General features: G+C 41.8%; 2 long non-coding RNA genes across 4 annotated transcripts in view; one reads left to right on the plus strand and one right to left on the minus strand.

Moving 5' to 3' along the window:
- Nucleotides 1-26448, minus strand: part of LOC111090557 — a 98767-nt gene extending 72319 nt beyond the window's left edge. For all 3 annotated transcript variants that reach the window (XR_005372274.1, XR_005372273.1, XR_005372275.1), the window contains exons 1-2: nt 25923-26448; nt 15059-15195 (exon numbers count right to left, since the gene is read on the minus strand). This is a non-coding gene — a long non-coding RNA (uncharacterized LOC111090557). The remainder of the gene's footprint in view (nt 1-15058; nt 15196-25922) is intronic.
- On the plus strand, nt 24685-25917 carry LOC111090556. Its single transcript, XR_005372272.1, has 2 exons — nt 24685-24862; nt 25335-25917. It is a non-coding gene; the product is annotated as an uncharacterized LOC111090556 (long non-coding RNA).

Below are 26448 nucleotides of genomic sequence, written 5' to 3' on the forward strand. Positions count from 1 at the left end.
CAGTCAAAATCACCCTAGGTACCTGGCAGATGCAAAGGCAAAATCACTCAAACCCCGCAGGATTCCTACAGTTAGCAAAATATGATCAAATCACAAATTACCAAAAACTTAAGAAACAAACCACCAGGAAAGGCATTAACAACAAAGTAAAGATTTGGAACCCAAATAACTCGCATATTAAAATTATCAGATACAAAATATAAAATATGTAGAAAGAGAAGACACATGTCAACAAAAACAATTGTCCAAGGATATTCATGGCAGCTTTTTTAAAAATTTATTTATAGTGACTAACATCTGGAAACAGCTCAAATGTTCATCCATAAGAATGGATAAACCGATTATGATATAACTCACTCAAGGAAAAAGACCTCAACAATAAAAAGGAAATGAATTAAGGAATGAACTACAAGGTGAATAAATCTCAAAAACATTAGGCTGAGAAAAAGAAAGCAGATTCAGAAGCCACATATACATACTGTTTGATTCTATTTACATAAAGTTCAGAAACAGGTAAAACTAATCTGTGGGTGATAAATAGAACACTTGGGGAGTAGGAGGAGAACTGACTGGAAAGATACGAGGGAGCTTTCTGGAATTATGGAAATATCCATATGCCAATTAAGATAATGGTTTCACAGGACACACAGTTATCAAAATTCATCAAACTGCACTGTTACGATTTGCACATTTTTCGTACATTCATTAGTTATATCTTGATAAAATACACACACACATAATTTAATGAAAGAGAAAATGGAAATCATGTTCCAGCCCATAAAAAGTGATCACGAATATCTGAAAAAGATTCAGAAAGAAATTCTAGAAATAAAAATAGATAATCACTGGGGTGCCTGGGTGGCTCAGTCAGTTAAGTGTCTGCCTTCAGCTCAGGTCATGACCTCAGGGTCCTGGGATCCAGCTCTGCATTGGGCTTCCTACCTCTCCCTCTCCCTTTCCCTCTACGCTTGTGCTCTCTTACTTGCTCACTCTCTCAAATGAATATATAAAATTTTAAAATAAAAAAGAATTAATAAACACGGGACAGCTACCAAAGCAGTGAGAACTGGAACCTAAGACCTCAAAGAGAAGAGACATGGAGAGATGAGAAGTCAGATATTTAGCTGTGCTTTTTCCTCTTACAGTATTTGCTGAAAGAGACCAAATGAGAACATGGGAGGTTGTGAAGAACATGGCAACAAAGAAGGTGCGAAATGAAGCTGAACTCCTGGTAGCCTTGAGGGCTGGGAAGATAAACAGGGGAGTTCAAAATCCTATAATGTACCCCCAGGCCCTCAGGTGGGAGCCTGGTAGAGTTACACCCTCATAGTAAGAGCTGGCAGTCCCCATAAAGACCTAAAACCAGAATCAAATCAACTAAATTTCAAAATGAATTAAATCTTCCCCTAGTGCAACTGCCTGACTGAAGCAAGTGTCAGTCATCTTTGGCCTCCACAGCATCAAATTATTTCTACAATGTCTGTCATTCAATGAAAAACCATGAAAGGGCTCCAGAGGGCATCTAAAACCCAGGAAGTAGGGTTGCCATCACTGCAACACCAGCACCCTCGCCATGTTCCAGAAGATGACCACGGTCTGGGAAATGGCCACATTTCTTTACTCAGGCAGCAGCTGACTTCAGTTGGCAGTTTTCTATCTAGCTCTAGCAAAATAAGCCTGTCTCATATCCTTGGGGACACCAGCATCAGCCAGCTGGGCCCCCTCCTTGGGGGTCTGGATCTCAGACCCAGGAGGCCCTTCACAGAGCTCACTGACACCAGCACCAGATGAGTAGTCGTGAGTACCCAGTCCCAATGGGTCTACACTTCCGCTTTGTGAGGTCCCACCTCCAGGCTTACAGGTTCTAGTTATCCTAGCCCCTTACCTTTGCTCCCCTAGCTTTAGGGATGGGTATCTATATTTGCTACCTCTTTAGCACCGGAGACTCCTTTCTGTTGTTGTTGTTTTTGTTTGTTTGTTTTCAGAAACCTAGTCAACAAATTATACCTGCTTAACAATTCTTTATAGTAAATTTTCTCTGTTAAGATAACTGATGTATCTCACCAGTCAGGTCATCTTTGATTCCTCCCTTCACTGCCTTATAGTTTACAGCAGACAAATCTTGTACACAGGTTTAATAGATTCAGATCTAATTACCTAATTTTCTTAGTGCTATCTTAAATGGCACTTTAAAAAATGAGTTGAAAGATTCATTAATAGTTAAGATGTCAAGTGTCCCCAGATTCATCTATAAGTTCAGTACAATCCAAATCAAAATTCTAGAAGACTTTTTTCCAGAAATTAATAAGCTAATTCTAAAATTTATTTAGAAAAGCAAAAGGAATCAAATTAACCAAAACAGTTTTTAAAAGGAGGAAAAAAGTTGGAGGACCCACACTATCTGATTTCAAAACTTAATATAAAGCTATACTAATCAGGGCGCCTGGGTGGCTCAGTGGTTGAGCGTCTGAGTTTGGCTCAGGTCGTGATGCCAGGCTCCTGGGATTGAGTCCCACATCAGGCTCCCTATAGGAAGCCTGCTTCTTCCTCTGCCTATGTCTCTGCCTCTCTCTCTGTATCTCTCATGAATAAATAAATAATCTTTTTTTTTAAAAAAAAAAAGGTATACTAATCAAGACAACTTGATATTAGTGAAAGGACAGACATACAGATGAGAGGAACACAATTAAGAGACATAATAGAGCCTCATTTATGTCATCAATTGATTTCCCACAGAGATGTCAAGGCAATGGAGAAAAGATAGCCTTTTCAACAAGAGGTACTGGAGCAGCAAGACAAATACAAAAACATACCCCCCCCCCAAAAAAAAATCTGATCTATATCACACACCATATACATTTTCAAAAAAATAAATACTAGCAGTTTTTATCATTGACTATCTTCACTGAACAAACTTCTAAAAACACTTCAGGAAGAAAAAACCATCTGTCTCACAAAACAAAAAATGAGAAAGGAAATTGACAAACATGCGGGTAAATTTATACAATTATTATCTATAAAAAAATAGTAATAATGTCTCATTTTTAGAACTTTAAAATTATTTTAAAATACTACATAAATCACCTAATATAAGAAAGGGCAACTAGAGTTTAGATAAAATACCTTTGCATTTTTCAGGAAAATTATAAAAATGCTTGATGATTTTAGATTTTAAGTTAAACATTTGTATTAAAAAATGAAGAGCGACTGTTAAAAATGTAAACCTTTAAAATTTTTTTAATAACAAAGCATACAACTTCTAAAACAGTGTAGACAAATTGAATTAAACAAAATGTAAGTGAATCCTAAGTTTGCTAAGAAAGGAGAGGCAAAAGCATTGAAAACCTGGGCAAATACAAAGCCCAAAAATGATACAGAAATATAATACATACTAGTGATCATAAGGAAGAAAACTTGATGACATTCGGCAGTTAAAATAAAGAGATCATCATTTTGGATGGCAAACAAACGCCAACTCTATGCTACTTATAAAAGATGGACCTAAACTTGGACACAGAACATTGGAAAATAAAAGACTGAGAACCCACTGTGACTGTGGCATACCATGTATACAGGAACTGACAGCTGACTCCATAGTAACATCACACAAAGCACAAGTCAGCAGAAAACATTATTACAGATAAAGAAGGTTACGAGTAATAAAAAATTTGATTCACAGAAAGATGAAACAATTCTACACTTGTAGCTAATAACCTACCTTAAAAATATATAAAACAACAATTGACTGGATTAATAACTTCACCAGCATAGTAAATTCTTTTAATGCATCTTTCTCAGTTATTGAAAAGATCCAACAGTCAAATATTAGTAAAACTATAGATGTGAACAGTGCATTCATAAGCTAGATTTAATGGACAATAATAGGACTCTTCTCCCAATAATTAGAGACCATGCATTCTTCTCAATTTGTTCAATTTGTAATTGAACTATTACAAAAATAGACCAGGGATTAGAGAGGCCATAAAGCAAGTCTCTCCAAAGTTCAAACAATATATATGAAATAGCTCACATTTTCTGATCACAGTGAAATTAATTCAAAAACACCCAAAGCAAACAAACAAAAACACTTTTAAAATGCACATTACCAAATAGCTGATATCCCCAGCGGAGCCTGAGCTCAGAAGCTAAAATAACTAGACTCCTGAGAGTTAGAACCACCTCAGAAGAAAGTCAACAAACTGAAGAAACATATACCCATCTGAAAAAAAATATTAAAACAGGTAAACTAAGGTTTTTTTCTTAAGTACGCATGGAAAGTATAATAAGTAAAGATGTTAGTAATGTTAAACAAAAATTTGAAATGATTTTTAAAAAGAAAGATTTGATGATTATAATAGTTGAAATAAAAATCATGATAGACTATATGGAAGGATGAATTCAATTGAAAAAATAAATTGGTTAGTTTGAAAATTAGATTGAGAAACTGTCCTAAAATTAAGAAGGAAAACATTAAAGAGATAAAGATTTACTTTTTTTAGGATTTTTTAAGTTTATTCATCTGAGAGAGAGAGAGAGAGAGAGAAAGAGACAGAGAGAGCACAAGCAGGGAGAGAGGTGGAGGAAGAGGGAGAAGCAGACTCCCTGCTGGGCTGAGATCTGGATGAAGGGCTCCATGTGGGACTCAATCCCAGGACCCTGATCATGACCTGCGCCAAAGGCAGACACTTAACCATCTGAGCCACCCAGGTGCCCCTGGAGAAAAAGATTTACATTTTAAAAAATCTTATCTACTAAGTAAATAATAATTGTAGGCCGATATCTGAAAAATAGGGTCCTCAGAAGATGAAGAAATATTTGAAGAAATAATGGAAATAAATTTCCTGTAATGAAAGAAAATGAACAAATTTGAAAGGGTTCAAGGAGTATCAAACACTAGAGTAAAAGAATGTCAAAATAGGGAGAATAAATTAACATTTGCATTGAATATTTTAATATACCCCTCTCAGAAGCTGATAAATCAAGCAGACAGAAATAAGCAAAGATAATGAAAATTAGAACAATTCAATGAATAAGTATGAGCTATCATTGGAATGACTCTATTGCCCCCATTTGTCCCAGATAGTACTAGTTAATGCCCATTGCCCTGGCCAATTATTCATTATGGCCCCTTTCACTCTCAAGCATGTCATAGTTTAGACAATAAATTATATGGTCCTGCTGGCTATTGGATGCGTTTAGAATTTTACACTCAACAGCAGAGAAGGTAATTTTTTTACCAGATATGTAACATTTACAAAAGTAGACCTGTATTAGGCTATAAAAGAAAGCTCAATAAATCCATTCATTTAGTCATTCTTTCATTCAGCAAATATTTTTGAGCACCTACCATATGACTTAGCATTTTTCTAGCCTAGCCTCGGAATGCAGCCAAGATGCTACATGGCACAAGTTCTATGGCAACTGTTCACACTATGTTCTAACTATGTTCTAGTATAGCCAGGAATGCCACATCGTATCACACAAGGGCTTGGTAGTCTATCATGACAGCTACCTGAAAGCTTTACAGTACACAGCCTACACGCCATAACAACAGTCTCGGGTACACTAGTGAACAAAACAGACCAAGTCTTGCTCTCCTGGAGCTTATATTCTAATAGAGACAGAAGGTGAACAAAATAAGGGATGTGTTTAGTATTATAGTAGGTAAGCAACGTGAATAAGAATAAAGCAGATAATGGAGATAGGAGTACCAGAAATCAGGGTTGAGGAAGGAGTGGTAATTTTAAATAGCATGGTCAGAATAAGCTTACTGAGAAGATGACATTTGAGCAAGGGGTTAAGTAAGGAAAGTGAGCCACATGGATATCTGGGGGAAAGTACACCAGGGAGTGGGAACAGCTATTGCAAAGCCTGATGTGGAAGCTTACCTGGCACATTGAAGTCAAAACCAAAAATGCCAAAATGGCTAAGTTTAGAGAAAAAGAGGGAAAGCACTAAGTGACAAGGTCAGGAAGGTAAAATTAGCCAGATGGTGTTGACTTTCAGGATGTTGGCTTTTACACTGAAGGACCTGGGGGTCCGGGGGTGGGGCTGGGGGCGGGCCCTCTAGTGAACTTTAAACAGTAATGACATCATCTGACTCATGTTTTAAAGGATCATGCAGGCTGCTAAGTTGAAAGTAAGAAAAAAAAAAAAAGAAAGAAAGAAAGAAAGTTGTAGGGTCACAAGGTCACCCAAAGAGAAACCTGTTAGGAGGGTGTTAAATTAATCCAGATAAGAGATGAAGGTATTTAGATCAAAGTGGTTGCTGCAGAATTTAAGAAACAAAACAGATGAAGAGGGATGCCTGGGTGGTTCAGTGGTTGAGCATCTGACTTTGGCTCAGGTGGTGATCCCAAGGTTCTGGGATCGAGGCCCACATCGGGCTCACCTCAAAGAGCCTGCTTCTCCCTCAGCCTGTGTCTCTGCCTGTCTTCTATTTCCTAGAGTTGAGTCTCTTTTGGTCTGCTTCCCTCTCTGTTTTTTTTTTTTTTAATATTTTATTTATTTATTCATGAGAGAGACAGACAGACAGACAGAGACAGAGACACAGGCAGAGCGAGAAGCAGGCTCCATGCAGGAAGCCTGACTCGGGACTCCATCCCGGGTCTCCAGGATCAGGCCCTGGGCTATAGGCAGGCGCTAAACTGCTGAGCCACCCAGGGATCCCCATCCCTATCTGTCTTTATCTTATTTTTCCTTGTCTTCCCCTATGTTCATCTGTTTTGTTTCTTAAATTCCACATATGAATGAAAACATATGGTATTTGTCTTTCTCTGACTGACTTATTTCGCTTAGCATAATACCCTCTAATTCCATCTATGTTGTTGCAAATGGCAAGATTTCATCCTTTTTGATGGCTGAGTAATATTCCAGTGTGTGTGTGTGTGTGTGTGTGTGTGTGTGTGTGTGTACACACTACATCTTCTTTATCCATTCATCTGTTGGTGGACATATGGGCTTTTTCCATAGTTTGGCTATTGTGGACATTGCTGCTATAAACATTGGGGTGCAGGTGCCCCTTCGAATCACTAGGTTTGTATCCTCTGGATAAATACCTACTAGTGCAACTGCTGGGTGGTAGGATAGTTCTATTTTTTATTTTTTTGAGGAAACTCCACACTGTCTTCCAGACTGGCTGCACCAGCTTGCATTCCCCACCAACAGTTAAGATATGAGACTGGGACAGTGAATATATCCAGCCCTTGGAAGAGTTTCCTTGTGCCCCTTTGTAATACCTCCCTCTTCCCTTTCCATCTTCCCCCTACCCTTCAGGCAGCCACTGATTTACATGTTGACACTGTAGATTGCTTTGCATTTTCTAGAATTTTATAGAAATAGAATCATACGGTGTTTACTCCTTACTATCTGGCTTCTGCCACTCTGCATGATTACCTTGAGGTTCATTCATGTTCTTGCACATGTTAATATTTCATTCCTCTTGTCGATAAGTAAGTAGTGTTTCATTTGTATGAATGCACCACATTTTATTTACTTACTGGTGGACATATTATATTGGCTCTTTCCAGTTTGGGCTATTACAAATAAAGCTGCTATGAATATTCTTTAATAATAATAATAATGGAAAATATGAATAAAATATTGCCTACAAAAGTGAGAGACACAGAACAGACTATGAAACATTATGAAAACATGATAGGATTACAGAGTAGGGACAACAATAATGAATTTAGAATGAGACCAATCAGCATGGTTTTGTGTATTTTTCCAGCTGTCTTCAACTGCAGGAGTACAAGCATAGAGAAGACAGAGGGGCACCTGGGTGGCTCAGTAGGTTAAGCAGTTAAGTGCCTGCCTTTGGGCCAGGGCATGATCCCAGGGTCCTGGGATGGAGCCCAATATCAGTCTTCCTGCTTGGCGAGGAGTCTGCTTCTCCCCATTCCTCTGCCTGCTACTCTCCCTACTTGTGTGCTCCCTGTCAAATAAGGAAATAAAAATCTTTAAAAAAAAAAAAAAAAAGAGAGAGAGAGAGAGAATTACATTCAAGTTGGAGTTTTACTCTGAGTAAAACACAAAGCAAAAGAGGGGCAAGATATGAGAGTATGTGCAAGAGAGGATGCTAATGGGCCATGGAGTTTGGAGAAGGTAAGAGAGTCCACTAACATTCATGTTTGCGTCTGAGTGTATATGTAAACATACAGGTAATTCTGTAATGATAATATCAGGAAATATAGTTGATAAGTGAATTCTTTTCCCCTTATGGTTTCAATCCTTTTCTGTACTAAACTGCCAGCTTAAGGAACTCCCAGCTCCCAGCAAAAGAGAGAAAGGAAAAGGAGGGAACAGGTGGTTTATTTGCAGGACTCTGGGACTCTTCAGAAAGGCTGCTTGAAAATAGTTGAAGGGAATAAAAATAGAATATAAATGGTGAAGACATTCAGATGTGGATTCACATCCAAAACAGACTCAAACAACAATAGTCTTCACAGAACACGAGAAGGAGCACTGGTCCCCGGAGCAAGTAAGCCTAGGTGCAGGTTCCAATTTAGGTGCACTGGCAGGGAGGTCACCAACGTTGTTTTCTCACTTGGACAGTGGATCATACTTGACGTACCCACGTCACAATATTGTAATGAAGACTGGAAGCTCTGGGAGAGCAGAGGGTGTGTCTATCCCAACCCTGTTCACAGGGTTTCAGAGCTAATTCTCTCATATATCAACATACACTGATGGTTAAATGGTATCTTGAGTGATCAGCGTTAAAGAACTTCTTTAAACTGGCAAGTGGGATCTGAATGTTAAAGTCTTCATTTTTTTTCCAACTAATGTTCCTCCCTTGCCCACACTATTATTGCTCCAGCAATGACCCTGAACCAAGAACCAGGGCCATCCTTCAACCTAAAAGTTTCCCCCAGGTCTCCATGGCCAGTGTGATGTCCCAACCATGTAGGGTCAACCAACCCACAGTCAAGGACAATACTGGTTCCAACATCCCCCAGTACAGTTAAGATCTCCTAGACCACCGACATCACAATACTCCCAACATTTCTCATGTACCAGTATCCCCCAGGGCCACTCCCAGCATGGAAGCAGGTCTCTGGGAATATCTAACAGCCCTAATCTCCAAAAGGCCTCCCCATTCAGACAAGTCTCCCTCCCCATCTCACCTTCTCTGTTGTCTCCAGCTCAACCCAGCTCCTCAGCCCAGGGCACACTTTCCACTCCTTCCTATTCCATCCCAGACTCGCTGGGCAACCCTTATAAGACAACCTTTTCAGACAACCCTTCCTTCATCCTCCTAGCAGATGCTGGAGGAAGAAGTAGAACATGGTGGACAGCAACCATCTTATGAGCCCCTTCATCTCTACCTCTTTACAGACTCTAAAATTGATGTATGTGGTAGCCTGAAAGTAAGCCAGGATGAATCCAACCGACTACTACCCTTGTCAATTCATTAGACAAATGTAACAAAGTGGAGGTGGTAGGGAGGCGGGCTTTGAGTTAAAAACCTGACAAGCTTGCTGTACCACCTATAAAGCAAAGATAATGGGACCTTTGGCTCAAGGTCGTTGGAGGGATAAAGGAAATCATTTAAGTACCTAGCTTAGTACCTGGCACTTGGCACCTCAGCAAATGCCAGTCCCCCACCTCCTTTGACCCAGCACATCCAGCTGCAGCCATGATCCCCAGAACCACAAAGAAGCCTTTCTCTTAATGCGCTTTCATCACCACGTGAAGGAAATGAACATTTCCCAGGCATTTCCCCTTTACCTGGCCCTTCTTAGAATCCCTCTGGGATGATCCCCCTTTTTTTTACAGAGGCTCAGAGATATCAGGTGACTTTCTCAAGGTCACATAGCTCCTATGAGGCTTAGCTGAGATTGAAACCTAATTCTCTGGAACTCCAAAGTCTACTTTTTATGCTTCCCACAGCACTCTCCTTCAAAAGGACATATGTGAATCAGAAGCACAAACTGGTTGAAATTATTATACAACATCAAGGAAAGGAAGTCATGAGACAGGAAGGGCAGTTTACTCAGGGGACATATTGTCCTATACTTAAATATCCTTCTATCTTGGAGTCTCCTCCTCTCATCTGGCTTTCCCTCTCACTCCACAAGGTGGCAATATTCCACAAAGTTAGGGGTACAGCAGCTCTGTGTAGCTGGGATCCAAGGGTCTCAACAGAGCAACCTCATGTACTACCTGCTAGGAAAGACACCCATTGCTAAGTACTCTGAAACACACCGGACAGAATGAACATGAGCATCACAACAGAAAAACCTCCTTACTACCCCCCCACACACACACACACACACACAAACGGGAGACAAACAGGTGCACTCTCTCAAGGCCTTGGCTGACACTTTTTTCCACATTAGAAGTCAGAAAAACAAGAAAAAAAGAATGAAAAGAGGGTAATAAGACAAGAGGAGAAGGCAACAAAACAGAAGTGAAAATAATAAGGAACAGGGCCAAGGGTCAAGTGAAGGAAAGCAAGAAGGAAAAGGAATAGAATGCTCTGAATTGGAAGACTCTATTTCTAGCAACCCAGGTCAGGGCACATAGGAAATCAGGGTCAGAAAGAGGCAGCCACTTGGCTAGGGTCACAGAGCAGGTCAGGGCAGAGTCCTCCTTTGGGCTGAACTATCTTCAGCCACTGGGCACCACTGACACACCAAATCCATAATTCCACAGGGCTCCAGGATCACAGACCCTAAGACTACCACTTACAGAAGAATGGAGTAGACCTACTTTTCCATTTTCCCTGATAAGTATGGATAAAACCCCTCAACTTTAAAATAAACTTAGCAGGAGTCTAAAAGAATGAAGACAGACAGACTAGGGACCTCAGGACCCAAGAAGTGAGTTCTCTGAGGGTTTTTTGTGTGTTTTTTTGTTTTGTTTTGGTTTTTTTTTTTTTTTCCCCTTCAGTCTGAGTGCTGGAGAATCCAGCAACCTAGCAATGCCAGTAAACACAGACACTCTGCCCCCAAAGAGAAAAGCTCCAAGAAAATCCTGTCCCCACGAAAGGGACAGCCTAGCAAACAGAAAACTTTTGAGCAAAAACTACTCAGCTCCAGCCAAATATCCCCAAAACATTGCAGCTTCACCCCCACTTTCACCAATAAAGGTCAAATGGAAAGCCTAGAGTTTTACTTTTGCCAGGCTTTAACAAGACACCCTTAACTCCCTTCTTGCTGTGGTGCCAGAGAAGGTCAAGTGAGAAGCTGGGATTTCATTCTTGCCAGTCAGTAACAAGCACCTCTGACCAGGTGGAGTGGTCAGTGGAGACCACATGGGGTTCCTGGACTTCTGTCTCCACCAGGAGGTAGCAAAGCACTCCTTCTTTTCCCTGCTGGGGTGCTATTGGAGGATCAGAGGAGGCCCAGAGGAGAGTTGGGACTTACACCACCACTCAGCAATAATGAGGTTTAACCACCCAAATCTCCACCCCACGGTACTAGAAGCCGAGTGAGGAGCTTAATTCCCACCACTGTCCAGAGGTAACAAGGAGTCTGCACCGCCCCCACCCCCCACCCCCCACCCCCACCGACGCCCAGGTATCTACTGAGGCCAGGAGGAGAAAAAACCCCTTACTTCCATTCCACCTGGCAGCAATAGGCAATGTCCCTTTACTCCACCAAAGCAGCATCAACAAAGACCTGCTAAAACAGAAAATATAAATAAGATCTAGAGTCTCAGAACATAATACTCAAGATGTCTCAGTTTCAATTTAAAAAAAAATTACTCAACTTGATTGAGAAAAGTCAACAGAAACTGACACCAAGACAGATGCCTAACAAGGATGTTAAAGCAGCCATTGTGAAAACCCAGTTAGTGTTGGAGCTGAATTAGAACCTACCTCTGTTGCCTTTGCCTGAATAAGGGAACAAAACCAAAAGCTCTCTTACTAGAGAAAAGCTGACTTACCAACAAGGCTACTGTTCTATTCCTTTACTTTGTTTTTATGGAAATAGAAAGAAGGAAGTAGTGCTTTTCACCCACAAGCTAATTTTACAAATAATTTGTACGAGCTAAATTGGCACCTAGAGTAATAAATGCCTTAGTCTGTAGGACTTTGAATTGATTTGGAGTTAAAAAAATAAAATAGGCAACCTATGTAGAAATGCTTTCCCTCCTGGAAAAAAAAAAAAAAAAAAAAAAGAAAGAAAGAAATGCAAAGTGTCTTTGGCCTAATCCAATCTAAACTTTCCCCTGAATCATTTTCTGTGAAACAGCTATGATTAAAACATTGTTTCCTTAATCTGCTTCACTGCCTCAAGAGTAGTCTCTTTTCCCTAACAAAGGGAAAAGAGTATCCAAAAGCCTCAAATTTAATACTTATTTTTAATGTGGTTTAGCTTCCTCTAGGTATACATTTGTAGTTTAAGACAAGTAAAAATACAAGTATACACAAATGTTTTTTAGAAGACAATGATTACCTGATTTTTATCTTTTTTTTATTTTTATCTTATACAATTAAAAATATGACAATTTAAAGGAACCAAAACCTAAAATTATATTACAAATTGGAGGTCTCGGACTTAGCAATTTCCATTTCCAATTAGGTTGGCCCTTGAGAAAATCTCTATGTTTCTGTCTCCTCATCTATAAAACACAGCTAAGGAGATCCTGTGTGGCTCAGTCAGTTAAGCATCTGCCTTCAGCTCAAGTCATGATCTCAGTGCCCTGGATCGAGCCCTACATCGGGCTCTCTGCTCAATGGGGAGTCTACTTCTCACTTTCATTCTCCCTCTGTGCTTGCTCTCTCTCTCTCTCTCAAATAAATAAATAAAATCTTTTTTTAAAAAATGCAGCTAAAAATGTCCCCTAATTGGCATGAGAAAATTTCCAGGGATAATATATATGTTCATTATGTTGATTGTGGTAATGAGTGTGTGTGTGTGTGTGTGTGTATATCACATATATACCATATATACCATATATGTAAAACCAGTATATACACATATATACCAAAACATCAAATTGTACACTTTAAATATGTACAATCTATTGTTCATCAATTATACTCCAATAAAGCTGGTTTGTTTTTATTAAACACTCTCTAATCATTGCTGCAGTTTGCCATACACTGATCCACGCAGAGAATGCTGGATGGCGGGGGAAGGAAGGGGTTGGAGGAGGGCAGGGTATTGTCCAAAAAGCAGGATAAAATGTGCACAAGTTAAAAAGAGACTGTCAGCATTTTGCAACCCGTGCTGAAAGGCACAAAACTCCCAGGGGAAATGACTGATCAAGACTGCAGTTAGAGTAAACGCAGAGTCATTTTTATATGGGTTTCAAGGCCTTGAAAAGCAAGAGGCCACCCTTCCACAGAATGGAGCAGAAATGACATGGGACACACCAAGTCCTTCCAAGGTCTCCATCACCTCTCCCGCATACTGTTGTTAGAAACAGCTTTCTCGGGGATCGTTTCCATAAGAGTGCTTGCTCTGCCATTTTCTGTCATTTTCATGACTTACATGGGCAAATACAATACTCATCTCTTCTTCTCCCTGACTTTGTCCTCTGCAGTCCACCTAACCGGCCCGTTGGCTGTTCTCCCAGCATGATCTCAGCTCTCCTCAGGCTACATGGTTCCTTTCCACCCCCTAGGCTACCCTGCCTGTTTCTCCCCTAGAATCCATACCCTGCCCATCCTTTTAGAGCCAGCTTCATTCTACATCCTCTGCAAAACCTTTCTTGGCTTCACCACTAGATGATAATTTATCTTTCCTTTCATTAAAAACCTATCTATAGAGACTATATTTTGGAACCCAAAATTGGGGCATGTGAATGTAGAGTTTTGTGCTGTTGACAGATGTGAAAGAGTCTGGGAAATATGGCTTGAATGCTCAAAAATTGGACTTTGGAGGAAGTCTTAAAAAGTGTACGGAGCAAGAGAATAAAATATTCAAAATGATGAGAATATAAGATGTCCAGGATACATGACTGTATCTGTCATTTGGTTTTTGGCATGAGCTACCTACAGTGCATTATTAAATTCTTTCGTTCGAATCACGTTTCCAAAGTTACACTTTAATACCCTGGGGAAAGGAGCTGTGTCAATACCTAGATGTACTTCCAACAACTAGGTAGGGCCTGGCAAATTCTATACAGTAAATGAATGGTTATGAATGAACAATTTCGAATGCATAGGATCTGTGGGAAAATTATTTTCATGCAGTGTCACCAACAGCTACACTTCCTTATTCATTCCCCTGGGAGCAGTGCCCCACACTGAAGTGATAGGGTGGAGAGACAGAGTCAGGAGTTTACCTTTAGGATCTGATGTCATTTGCATCATCCTCTAACCACTACTTTAGGAGAGTAAGAAAAAAATGAGACACTGCTACAATGTAGAGTAAGTCTCTCAGACTTGAACATGCATAAGAATTCCCTGGAGAACTTGTTAAAATTATTCCAGCCCCCACCCCCAACAGAATCAATGGATTTGGGATGGTAACTAGAAATTTGCATGTCTCACAATCTCCCAGGTGAGACCAACTCTGCTAACAGGTCTTCACACCATGCCCTAAGTAGAAATGATGTAGAGCACATTCTGAAGGGAAGAGGCATTATGAAGATCTCTTCACAAAAGTAATGGTGGAAACCTAAATCAAACTATCTTCAGCAAGCAAATGGATTTGTTGGAAGGAAACAAGTAGGAAGCTCACAGCATGAGCAGGAAAGGAGCAGAAGCAGATGAAGATTCGAGGATCTCAGGGACTGAGTATGGAGATGCAATTGTTATTGGAACTCTGTAATCTCTTTTTTCACTTTTATCTCTGCTTGGCATTGTTCTCTCCTACTGCTAGTACATTTTCTTCTGATGGTGGGCACGGCTCTTGAAAATTCTAAATTCTTATAATCAAATTCCATGTTTCAATTTTTTATTGCTATATTATAAACCATCCCAAATTTGGTGGCTTAATACACCAACAGTCATATATGTTGCTGACAAATCTATAATAACTATAACCATTATAATCTCTAGCTTCAGCAAGGCTCTCATCTTTAGTCTTTGTGGCATCAGCTGGGTGTCAAAGGTTAGGGGTGATGACAGCTGGGATCTGGAATCATCTGAGATTACCTACTGTCTGATGATTGATGTTAGCAGTTGATTGGGACATCAGCTGGAGCTATCAGCCAGAACATATATTCATGACCTCTCCATATGGCTGCTTGGGCTTCATCACAGCATGATGGCTACGTTCCAAGAGCAAGTACCTCGAGAGAACCAGGTGGAAAGTGCATTATCTTCAATTGCATAGCCTCAGATATCACAAAACATTATTTACACGATAGTCTTAAACTTACCCAGATCCAAAGAGAGGAAACATAAACCCGGTTCTCAATAGGAGAAGTGATCAAGTCACACTACAAGAAGAGCTATAGTCTGGGAGATATTGTTGTGAGCATCTTCGAAAATACAATCTACCATAATTTATAACTTGAGATACCAGATTTTCTTAATTACGTATGAAAAATCCCAGTCAATAATTTTGATTGACCTGGCCTTGGTCAGTGCTCATTCCATTGACCAATCATTATGGCCAAGAGGATGAAATACAACGACAAGCCTAGCCTGGCTCAATCCTCATCTTGTGGCTGGCTAGAGGGAACAGCCAACAATATACATTCACTATAAAATAGAATGACCTTCCAGAATGACTTTCCAAGTTTGGGTCATTCTGGACACCAGTCTTGACTATAATAATCAGGAAGGGTTCATAGAGTTCAGATATCTATATGTGAAAACATCTGGAGGAGACTGTTCTCAGAAATGCATAGGAGTTATGGACTATACGTTTGTGCCCACCCCTATCAAATTTAAATCTTGAAATCTAATCCTCAAAGGACAAGATGTTGGGTTTACCTTACATGGTTGCCCTGAGAGTAACAAAATATCAATTATATGGACATGTAATTGGCTTTGCAAACTATCTTCCTGCTCTATCTCTTGCCCCACCTTGAAGTCACTACTCTCCTTACTCTAAATTGCTTAAAATATATAAATTTGGGTCACTTAATAACAATTAAGTGTGTCTTTTGCCAGCTGTGTTATATGTGAGTGATCTGCCTATGTTGATACCCTACCTCCCAATTAGATCATAAACATTCAAGGCAGATGCAGGCACAGTGCCCTATCAATGTTAATGCACCCCTAGTGACTAGGATGGGAGCTCTACAGAAGCTAAAAAGCTCTAAAAGCTCTAAAAAGCATTCTTTTTAAGCTGAGATTTGCAGGCACTTAGTAAGTATTTTGCTAAGTGTTTTATATGCATTATCTCATTTAATCTATACAACCACAATCCTGGAAGCCGGGAATTACCTTGACGAAACTGAAACTCAGAGGAGTGAAGTGACCCATTCAGCATCACACATAGCTGGGAACTAGTGGAGGCAGGCCTAAATCCAGCCCTGTGTGATACCAAAGTCCCTGCTCTTATGCTAGAACAGCATAGGACTCCTACGTTCCTTGTGTTAAGACATGATTACTTCTTACAGGTCCTTCCGTGAAAAGTGGCTATGTAAGAGTATCCTTAGCGCTTAACATAGCGCTTAAAAGCTAACGCTATTCTTTTTTTAAGATTTACTTATTTATTTGAGAGGGAGAGAGAGCATGAGAGAGAGCAAGGGGGGGTAGGGCTGGAGGGAGAGAATCTTCAAGCAAACCCCCCTCACTGAGCCCAGAGCCCAGCATAGGCTCGATCCCATGACCCTGAGATCATGCCCTAAGCCAAAACCAAGAGTTGGATGTTTCACAGCTATCAGCCACTTCTAATATTCAACTTTGTGTTTTAAAACACCTGATCTCAAGGATGCCTGGGAGGCTCGGCGGTTGAGCCTCTGCCTTCAGCTCAGGGTGCAATCCTAGACCCTGGGCTTGAGTTCCACAGAGAGAGCCTGCTTCTCCCTCTGCCTTTGTCTCTGCCTCTCTCTCTGAGTCTCTTATGAATAAATAAATCTTTTTAAAAACTTCATTTAAATAAATAATTAATTAAATACCTGGTCACGGTTATCATTTTGCCTGTTTCTCCAAGCAGCCCTAAGTGGTATGCAGAACCCCTGTTATGACCTTTAACGTTACAGGTGAGGGGCCTGAGACTCTTCAGAGGCCCAGGTATCTCCCCTGCTCAGGGCTCCTCCCACACTGCTCCTTCCACCACCCGGTCCCATTCCCACCAGCCTGGCAGTTCAGGGTTGTCCTCAGCTCTTGCCCCATCACTCTCTCATGCTGAGGCCACGAGACTGGAAAATCTTCCTCCCCTGATGAAAAGAAAAAGCAGATGAACTTCTCCAACCATCAGGTTCCTGCTCTCTGAAGGATGGCAAGCAGCTCCTGCATCTGAGCTGAAGCATCTTCCGTGATGCCTCTCTGAAGCTTTCTTCTCAAAAAAGTCCTCATCTCTTACTGCTGACTCCACCCCAGGCTCCCAACCTTGGAGCTCTCTTTTGACTTGCTCCCTGGGATCCAGGACAGGAACACTGTGTCTTCTGACTGGCCTCTGCCAGGACCAGCTGTATCCACGTGGGTTTAATCATCCAGCGTGTTTGACTCCACCACTCTGGGCCTAAAAACATTGATCTGTGGGCTTCAAACTTCTATTTTTTAATAAGGGATATTTTTTTCCAGACCAAATTTTTCCAGAGCCCATAATAAAAGAGATGCAAGTGATAACTGTTTCCTCCGACCTTTTAAAATTATTGTTTGTGCAGAATCAAATACATCACTGTTTAAGGAAGCCCTAGCACAACTCTGCAGAGCTAGGACTCTCCAACAGTTCGAAAGCCTCTGGACCACCAGGCCAACTGGGACCCATCCAGCTCCACTAATGTCTGGGTTAACAAGCATGGCTTAGGGAGGACAGTGTGTTCATTTTTAATTCAAATAAGATTTTGAAAGGTGGGGCATGGTGGAGAAGTCAGTAGCATAATCTGCGTGTCTCATACATTCAATATTTGTTAGTACTTACTGAGATTTAAGGTGGGGGATGCTTATAGAAAAAACTAGACTTGCTCATATACTACTTTCTCATGAAAAAAAAAAAAATCCCTCAGGCTTATTCCCAAAGCCCTTATGATGTGAATCCATTTAAAGCCAACAAAGACCCACCCCAAGAGAATGCCACCTCCTCCCGGCTCCCTCCTGCCAGCTCCAGCACAATGTTCTTTTCTCAGAATATAAATTTAGCTCCTCGAGGAGGATGAGCAAAGCTCATGGCAACTGTGCTCTCTACAGGCGGTATGAGTCATTCAGCCTCCAGAGGGGCCTCTCTCCCCAAGCTTGTCAGCTTGTCTGCAGCCAGCCAGCAGGGTCCGGTTAAACACACCTGAAGGGATGTCTCCTGTATTGTGCTGTTCACTCACCCAGAGAACCAAAGCAGTAATTAATTCAATCCTGAAGACGTCCCGGCATTTGGCTTCCCTAACTCCAGTTAGCTTTTCTTTCCTCCTTTATGCAATTTGTTCACATAGACATGTGATTTGGATCAGATGGTGAAAGCAGACCCACTCCACTGTGAAACAGCATGTCTTTCTTCCCACCCTAAATTCTAAAGGCTTACAAGATTTTATGCTGAATCTGATTTTTTTTGCTTTTTACTATTTGCCATTTTGCACTAATCTGCTCGTTCCAGTCTGTCCTATTAACATATATATATTTCACTTCTCTGTCTCTCTCTCTCTCTCTCTCCCTTAATCCTCTGGCCCATGGTTGTCCCAGATGGCCTGCATTTCCAAGCGGTCTGGTGAGATCTGCAGTCTTTCTTTAAACAAAGGGGGTGAGGCTGCCATCTAGTGTCCAAAAGGGCACATGCGTCATGAAAGAAGTCCGCTATGTCTGCAGAAGTCTATTGCTTCTAACCTACTAAGTTCTGGAAGCAAGGATGAAAGTTTGTCACACAATCAGACAAGATTTATACATTAGGGGCTAAGGAAATGGCATGTGGATGAGAAAACACAACCTTCTGCCTTCCCCTGGTATAAAGTGACCACTCATCCCAGCTTATTTAGGACTGAATGGAAACCTAAGATGAAAGACTTTACATGCCCAAACCAGGAAAGTCCCGGGCAAACCGGGACAATAAGACAGAAGAGAACTCAGGCATCTGGCTGGGAGCAGAAGACTCAGTTTGAGAAAGAGAGGTTTTGCTTTTTTAGAAGAGATTGGGCTTTGTGGGTATCAGATGGAGGAGGCTCAGCTAGGGAAGAGAGAAAGTACTTGGAGCACCAGCCAAAAATATCTTGGATTAAGATACCAGACTAAGCTCAGAGGATTCTCTGGAGGCCTCCAGACTGAGGGATCTCAGTTAAAATCATGTGTCTCCTACTGGGGCAAAAGTGGGTTCTGCATCTGCCCTCACAAACTTGGACTTGCCGACCCGGGCAGTATATTGTTTATATAAATTCCTAATATAGGGGTGCCTGGGTGGCTCAGTGGTTGAGCATCTGCCTTTGGCTCAGGGCGTGATCCTGGAGTCCTGGGATCGAGTCCCACATTGGGGTCCCCTCAGGGAGCCTGCTTCTCCCACTGCCTGCTTCTGCCTCTTTCTCTCTGTGTCTCACATGAATAAATAAATATAATCTTTTTTAAAAATTCCTAATACAGCCTCGATGCTCCAAGTAAACACACTGAGCTATACTCAAGAAGTGAACCAGAATAAGCTGTTTCATTGAGCACCTGGGAATCTTCCAGTTAGCCAGCGGATCCCAGGGCTGTTAAGCATCAAATGTTTGTATCTCACTAGGATTCAAATGTGGGAGACCAAATCCCCAGTGTGCTGGTATTTGGAGGTGAGGCCTTTAGGAAGCGATTAGGTTTCGATGAGGTCATGAGGATGAAGCCCCTTAATGGGACTAGTGCCCTTATAAGAAGAGGAAGAGGCCAGTGCTCACTCATGTGTTCTCTCTCTCTCTCTGTCTCTCTGTCTCTGTCTGTCTCTCTCTCTCTCTCCCATGTGAGGACACAGCAAGGAGGCAGGGGTCTGCAAGCTAGGACAAGGGCTCTCCACAAAACTTAACCATGCTGACATCCTGATCTCAATCTTCTCAGCCTCCAGAACCTGTGAAAAATAAATGTCTGTAATTTAAGCCACCCGACCTACAGTCTTTTGTTATAGCAGTCCTAGCTGATGAAGACAGAAGCCAACTGAGGCTAAAATGACAGCTCTGCCATCTACCAGCTGTGTGACATTGAACAGGTGACTTAACTTTCTAAAGTTCCTTTTCCTCAGTGGACTCTTGGGCACATTGGATAAAGATTGCATACAAAGTACTCCTAACCCGGTCCTAGCAATTGGATAGGATCACATAAACCCAGTGTATTGTGACCAGGCAAGCCAGAGCCACTTCCCAGCCTTGAAGCCAGAGTCTTGGGGCTTCTTCCCTTTCTTAGAGCAGATGGTAGATTGAGCCTATTTTCCTTTCTATTTAATGTTGTCCACCTAGTACTTATGGCCCACCTCTCCCAACCAAGACTAACTGCAGAGTAGAGATAATATAGATATTGTGTTAATTAAATGAGCTAATTCATGTAAAGAGCCTAGAGCAGAGCCCAACATAAGGTCCACTCCTGTTATTATTACTGTTACCCTGCCTTCCTCTTCCTAGGCACAGGCCCCGTTCATCTCAACAATTGCCAGTCAAAGAAACAAAAGTTCAAGAGGTCACCCAAATTTCACCCTAATAGCTAAGCAATGCTGAAAAGTTTCAAAGGCCTTCCTGGTTTATTTGTTCATCTATTCATTTTTTTTTAATTTTTTTATTTATTTATGATTGTCACACAGAGAGAAAGAGAGAGAGGCAGAGACACAGGCAGAGGGAGAAGCAGGCTCCATGCACCGGGAGCCCGATGTGGGATTCGATCCCGGGTTTCCAGGATCACGCCCTGGACCAAAGGCAGGCACCAAACCACTGCGCCACCCAGGGATCCCTTGTTCATCTATTCAACAAAGATTTGTAGCCCCTGTGCCCGACATTGGGCGAGGCAGGAAGGCCACCATGTGAACCAGTCAATATAGCCCCTGCCCTCCGGGAGGCTGGGCATTATCAGTGAATTACGATGTGGTCCAGGAGACCAGAGCCCTGGAGGGCTATGGGAATGGACTAGAAGAGCCTGTGGCCCAGGCAGGACCTCTGCAGGCAGTCATGTTTGGCCAGACACACAAGGGACGAGGATAGGAATGAGTTCATTCACCAAGAAAAGGAACAAAAGGAAAGATGGAGAGAATTCCCTGCCATGGAAGAGAGATTGGGATGGTCAATACCAGGGACTAAGAGAAGTGAAAAGACAGAGAGAGAGAGAAACAGAATGGTGTGAGGTGAGGCTGTGAGGGGGGGTAAGAGCTAGAATTTATGGGACCTTAAAAGTCTTTGTAAGGACATCGAACTTCCTTCTGGGGGTAATGGGGAGCCCCAGCAGAGCTAGGAGTAAATGATCAGTTTTGGATTTGGAAAGTTTACTCTTTGGTTCCTGAGGTTGAAACTGAGCAAACATCATCTATCCCTTTCTTTACTAAACTCTTCGAAGAAGGTATAGTTGGGATGGAGACATAGGTGTGAAACATGAACTATTCAGGTAGGTAAATCTCATTCCTAAAAGACTTCCAGAGTAGAAGGCCTGACTTCCAAAGGACCTGTCAGTCAAGATGGCACATTTCTTCCCGGCAAGGCACCCACCCCTGAGTGAGGAAGAGGATTGGAGAGTGGGGCTCTCCCCACAGGCCCGGGATGGTGAGGACTGTTGGGAGCTAGCTGCAAGCCAGCTGCAATGCCTACACAGGCCTCCTTTTTCTTTTTATAGCTAATTTTATTGCTAGTTTTTACAGTTGGTCAACAAATCCAGCTTATTCTAACCCCTGTGTATTTCTTAAATCCCTCCCTTCTGTAGTAGTTGATCTGTCATGATTTAACAAAAATGGCCTCAATGTTTTTGGGTTTGGGTGGATGGATGGGTTTGGATGTGGAGAAACTAGGTATAAAACAAAGACCTCATTCCAGTTTTCACAGAGCTTATAACCTTGTGAGAAAGGAGGCACGGGAATGAATTCAGTAGGAGACAAGAACAGTGATGACCTCTGTACTTCATGGTTAGGAAAACTGAGGCTGGGAATGCAGGGAGCCATTTGCCAAAGATGAGATGGCGGCAGTGCCAGGGCCACGCTGGAACCCACCAGACCACACTGGCCACAGCTCACACAAAAGCCTCAGGGAAGAGCCTGGACCCCATCCCTGCTCTGTATGAGGCTGATAATAAGTTGCACACCAAATTCTTAGCTATCATATACCAGCCTTAAAGAGCCCCCACCCCAGTCTCACAGACCTTTCTCTGGTCTGCAAACAAACCAAGTCTATTCCTACTACCCCCAGGATGTTTGCTTTTCTGATTCTCTCTTACAGGAATGCCCCCTCAATAATTTAGCTTCCTCCTCCTCCAAGGGAGAAGACCCTTCCTGAAGTGACCCCACATCCACATACCTTGGTGTCATGCTTGTCATCTTCATCATACTTAGCCACCACCTGACATGATGCTGTTCAGTTAACACCTCCAGGCCCAGACTCTAAATTCTATGAGACTAGAATCGTGTCTACCTTGTATACCGCCATGTCCCCAGTCAAGGGAAGAGGCCTGGCACATGACAGGTACTCAGTAGTTTTAGAATGAGCTAATGAAAAAAATGCTGAATAAACAGATTCATATCAAGTAGACATGGAAATCATTGTTTGTATGTAACTAAATTCAAGTAAGTAACTAAATTCAAGGAATTTAGTAAGTAATTAAATTCCAATTAGTGGGAAGAGGCCAGGTTGAGTGGGCATAAGACATAAATTTGGGCAGCCTGGGTGGCTCAGGAGTTTAATGCTGTCTTCAGCCCAGGGCATGATCCTGGAGACTCGGGATCGAGTCTCGCGTAAGGCTCCCTGCATGGAGCCTGCTTCTCCCTCTGCCTGTGTCTCTGCCTCTCTCTGTCTCTCTCTCTGTCTCTCATGAATAAATAAATAAAGTCTTTTAAAAAAATACGTGAATTTAAGCCCTAAATGGATTGTTTTCTAGTGGCGATTATAAATGTACTGAAAATTCTTTGTTTCAGACAGGTTTGGTGCCTGCAAAAGAAAAAAAAGCAGTGCCTCACACATTGCTATTGAGAGGGTCAAACTAGACAATATATACTAACCTGCTTTGTAAACAGGAAAGCAGATATAAATGTATTATTGTAACTATACAAAGGGAATTACTACAATATTTACTTATGTAAGCACTTTCCCTATCCTATCTAAAGTAGGCCTCAACTTAGAAAAAACCGATTTAGAGTCAACATTTCAGAAATTCATCTAGTACATAAATGGAATCATTTCTCCAAATCAAGGCAGAGTTTATAAATTGTGTCTATTCTCAGACTCTGTTGTGTTTTTTTCACACTTTGCCCACTGACATCTGGTTTCACTTTTGAACAGTCTTTTCTATCTGACTGTTTATTTTTTTTTTCAAAGGCTCATTCTCATTTACAATGTCATATACATTCTTATAAAACTTTTAGAAGACATTCTAAAAAGTATAGAAGAAAACAAAATCACCTATAACCCTACAGGTAGTCACCTATAATCTAGAGATAACCAAAGTAAATATTTTGAAATATTTTCCTCCAAATGATTTATTTTATTTTATTTTTTAAAAGATTTTATTTATTTATTCATGAGAGACAGAGAAAGAGAGGCAGAGACATAGGCAGAGGGAGAAGCAGACTCCCTACAGGGAGCCTGATGACGGGACTCAATCCCAGGACCCAGGGATCACGACCTGAGCCAGAGACAGAGGCTCAACCACTGAGCCACCCAGGTGCTCCCCAAATGATTTTTTTTAAAACTGGAGGTGTATATGAGAGTTTCATATCGTACAGAGCGTGGTGAACAGGGGCCACGGAATAATGGCTCTGTTAAGCTGCCTGAGACCCTGGTGCAAAAGAGGTAGATGGCACAGTATGGTGGGAAAAGAAAAAGAAAATGAGGAATGATAATTCTCACCACTGAGAGCAGTTGGAAGCACTCAAAATAAAATATGTGAATTGATAGAAACAGTGTTGCACAATAAATTATCATCGTATTAGTAATACTGTTTAGAGGTGGTAGCTCAGTCTTGAAGAAAGAGAGTTGAACTTTTTTTTAATATTTTGTTTATTTATTTGAGATAGAGAGAGCGAGGGGGGGAAGGGCATGAGTGGGGGCTGGAGAGGAGGGGTAGAGGGTGAGAGAGAGGCAGGATCTCCACTGAGCAGGGAGCCCAGTGCAGGGCTCCAAACCCAGGAGTCTGGGATCACAACCTGAGCCAAAGGAGACACTTAACCAACTGAGTCACCCAGGTGCCCCAAGAGATTTTAATTTGAAGCAAAGTTGGCTGGAGCCAGACACAATAGGACAGGACAGGGTAAGAACCCTACTCTCATTGCTAGGATTTAGCCTTGTGTAGCTGGAGAAAATTTCCCATATCTGGGGCATACCCTTTCCTTGAAAATAGTTATCAAAAACATAGAAGACCAATGGAAAGCATTGGATTTGGAAAGTTTACTCTTTCGTTCCTGAGGTTGAAACTGAGCAAACATCATCTATCCCAGTTCAGGCCACAACTTAAGGCTAGTGACTGGAGCTCTGTGTCACCAGCCCATCATAGAAAGTCAAGTGTGACAAAAGCTGTGATGTATCTATCACCCAGAGCACCCTTCAAGATGACAGACTTAATTTCCCAGCTACCAGAAGCACTGCCAGCAGCTTCCTCCAGGGATGACCTCAATGAAGAAGACTGCCCTGCCAAAGGTCACATCCTTTGACCAATGATGTGGGAGTCTAAAGGCCTGATCCTCTCTGCCTAACTTGGGATATCTTCCAAATGCCCTATAAGGTCAGCTGATGGTTCCATGGAGACTGGACATCTTCCTTCTACAAAATCCCGCTTCCTTCCCTTCCCTCCCTAACCAGGTGTTGACCCCAAAGTGTCCCTACTGAGCATCCTGCATGCTGGCTCCATCTCAGAGTCTGCTCCAGGGAGAAGCAAGCCTGTGACAAGAGCCTCCCCTTTTGGTGCGTTCACTGTTGCAGACCCTGGAGGTCTTCTTGAAAAAAACAAGCATTGAGATTTTATTTTTACATTGTATCTTTTAAAAATGTCACAAAAGGATTTATGCCTCCAGGAGGATGGAATAGGTATACTTCTCCCTATTTGTCCTGCTAAACACACCTAACACTGGACACAGTATACACTCAAGCAAAAGAAGACTCTGAAGATGGACAGAGGAAGGAACACATACCAGGGATCTTGGGACACAAGGAATAACACAGTGCTGAGCTCCTTGGGTTTTCTCTTTCTCTCGTAGACCTCAGACACAGAGCTGAAGAATCAGGAACTCAGAAATGGTGACCAGAACACATGAAAACCCAGGCACAAAAGCCTGCTTTCTCTAGCCACAGAACCAAGAAAAGTGCAGTCTAGCCAAGGAGAAACCTTTAAACAATAAACACTCAACTCTGGCCAAATACCAGAGAAATACCTGTGGCCCCATGCCCCCACTCAACAAAGAAGGCCAAGCGGGAAGCCTAGACCTCCACCCTCATCTGCAAATGGGAGAGGTGGACAGAATTTCCAGGTCCCTTCAGCTGATAGTGCCACAGAGAATTCATGAAGATTTCACATTGGTGGGTGTGATCTTTATCATCAAAGAGAAAGATGGATTTTCTTTAATAACATTAAACACAGGGTGAGTCTTTCTCGTGAATTGCTGTTATTAATCCCAGGCAGACAGGAGCAGGAACAAAATGGATACGGTGCCTCCCGTTCCTGCTGGAAGCAGAGGTGGTGCAGAGACCACAGGCCCCACCCCCACCTTACTTTCATGGACTTCTCTTTGAAACTACAATGGTTTCCGGGCTCTTTATCTAATTAAAAAGGTCCAATCAATACATACGTGTACAAGTTAAGCTGCTTACGGATGATAATGTTGTTCACTATGATGTGCTTCTCTTTCCAGACCTTTCTCTCTTTTACACAAATTCATTTGTTTTGCACTTAAACACATTTTCTCTGCTGCATTTGAAAAATTATCAGAAAACAAAAACAAAAATGAAAAACAACCCTAGAAGCTTAGTGCAAAAAAGACATTTTTTTTTTAGCAGATGGAGGGCTTACAAAGGAAAAGTGTAAGTTCCACTTCACCGGTGCCAGTCAACTCCCCAGAGGTAACTCATGCATATGGATATGCAACCATCACTTGACATCTTGACTTGTATTCCAAATAAGCAGCTTGAATTTAGTAAGTCCAGGATGGGCCTCTTGACTACTGGCCCAACTCCATGTCCCAGAGTTTCCCTACAGAGCCCCAGATTTCATCTCGCTGTCCAGGCTAAAATCGGGGAGTTGGCCTTGGTTTCTCTCTTTCCCTCACTCCCGTAGCCAGGGCACCAGGAAGTCCTATTGACTGTTTTCAAAATACA

This window comes from Canis lupus, chromosome 17 (genome assembly GCF_011100685.1).
Source record: "Canis lupus familiaris isolate Mischka breed German Shepherd chromosome 17, alternate assembly UU_Cfam_GSD_1.0, whole genome shotgun sequence".
In the NCBI taxonomy this organism is placed as follows: domain Eukaryota; kingdom Metazoa; phylum Chordata; class Mammalia; order Carnivora; family Canidae; genus Canis; species Canis lupus.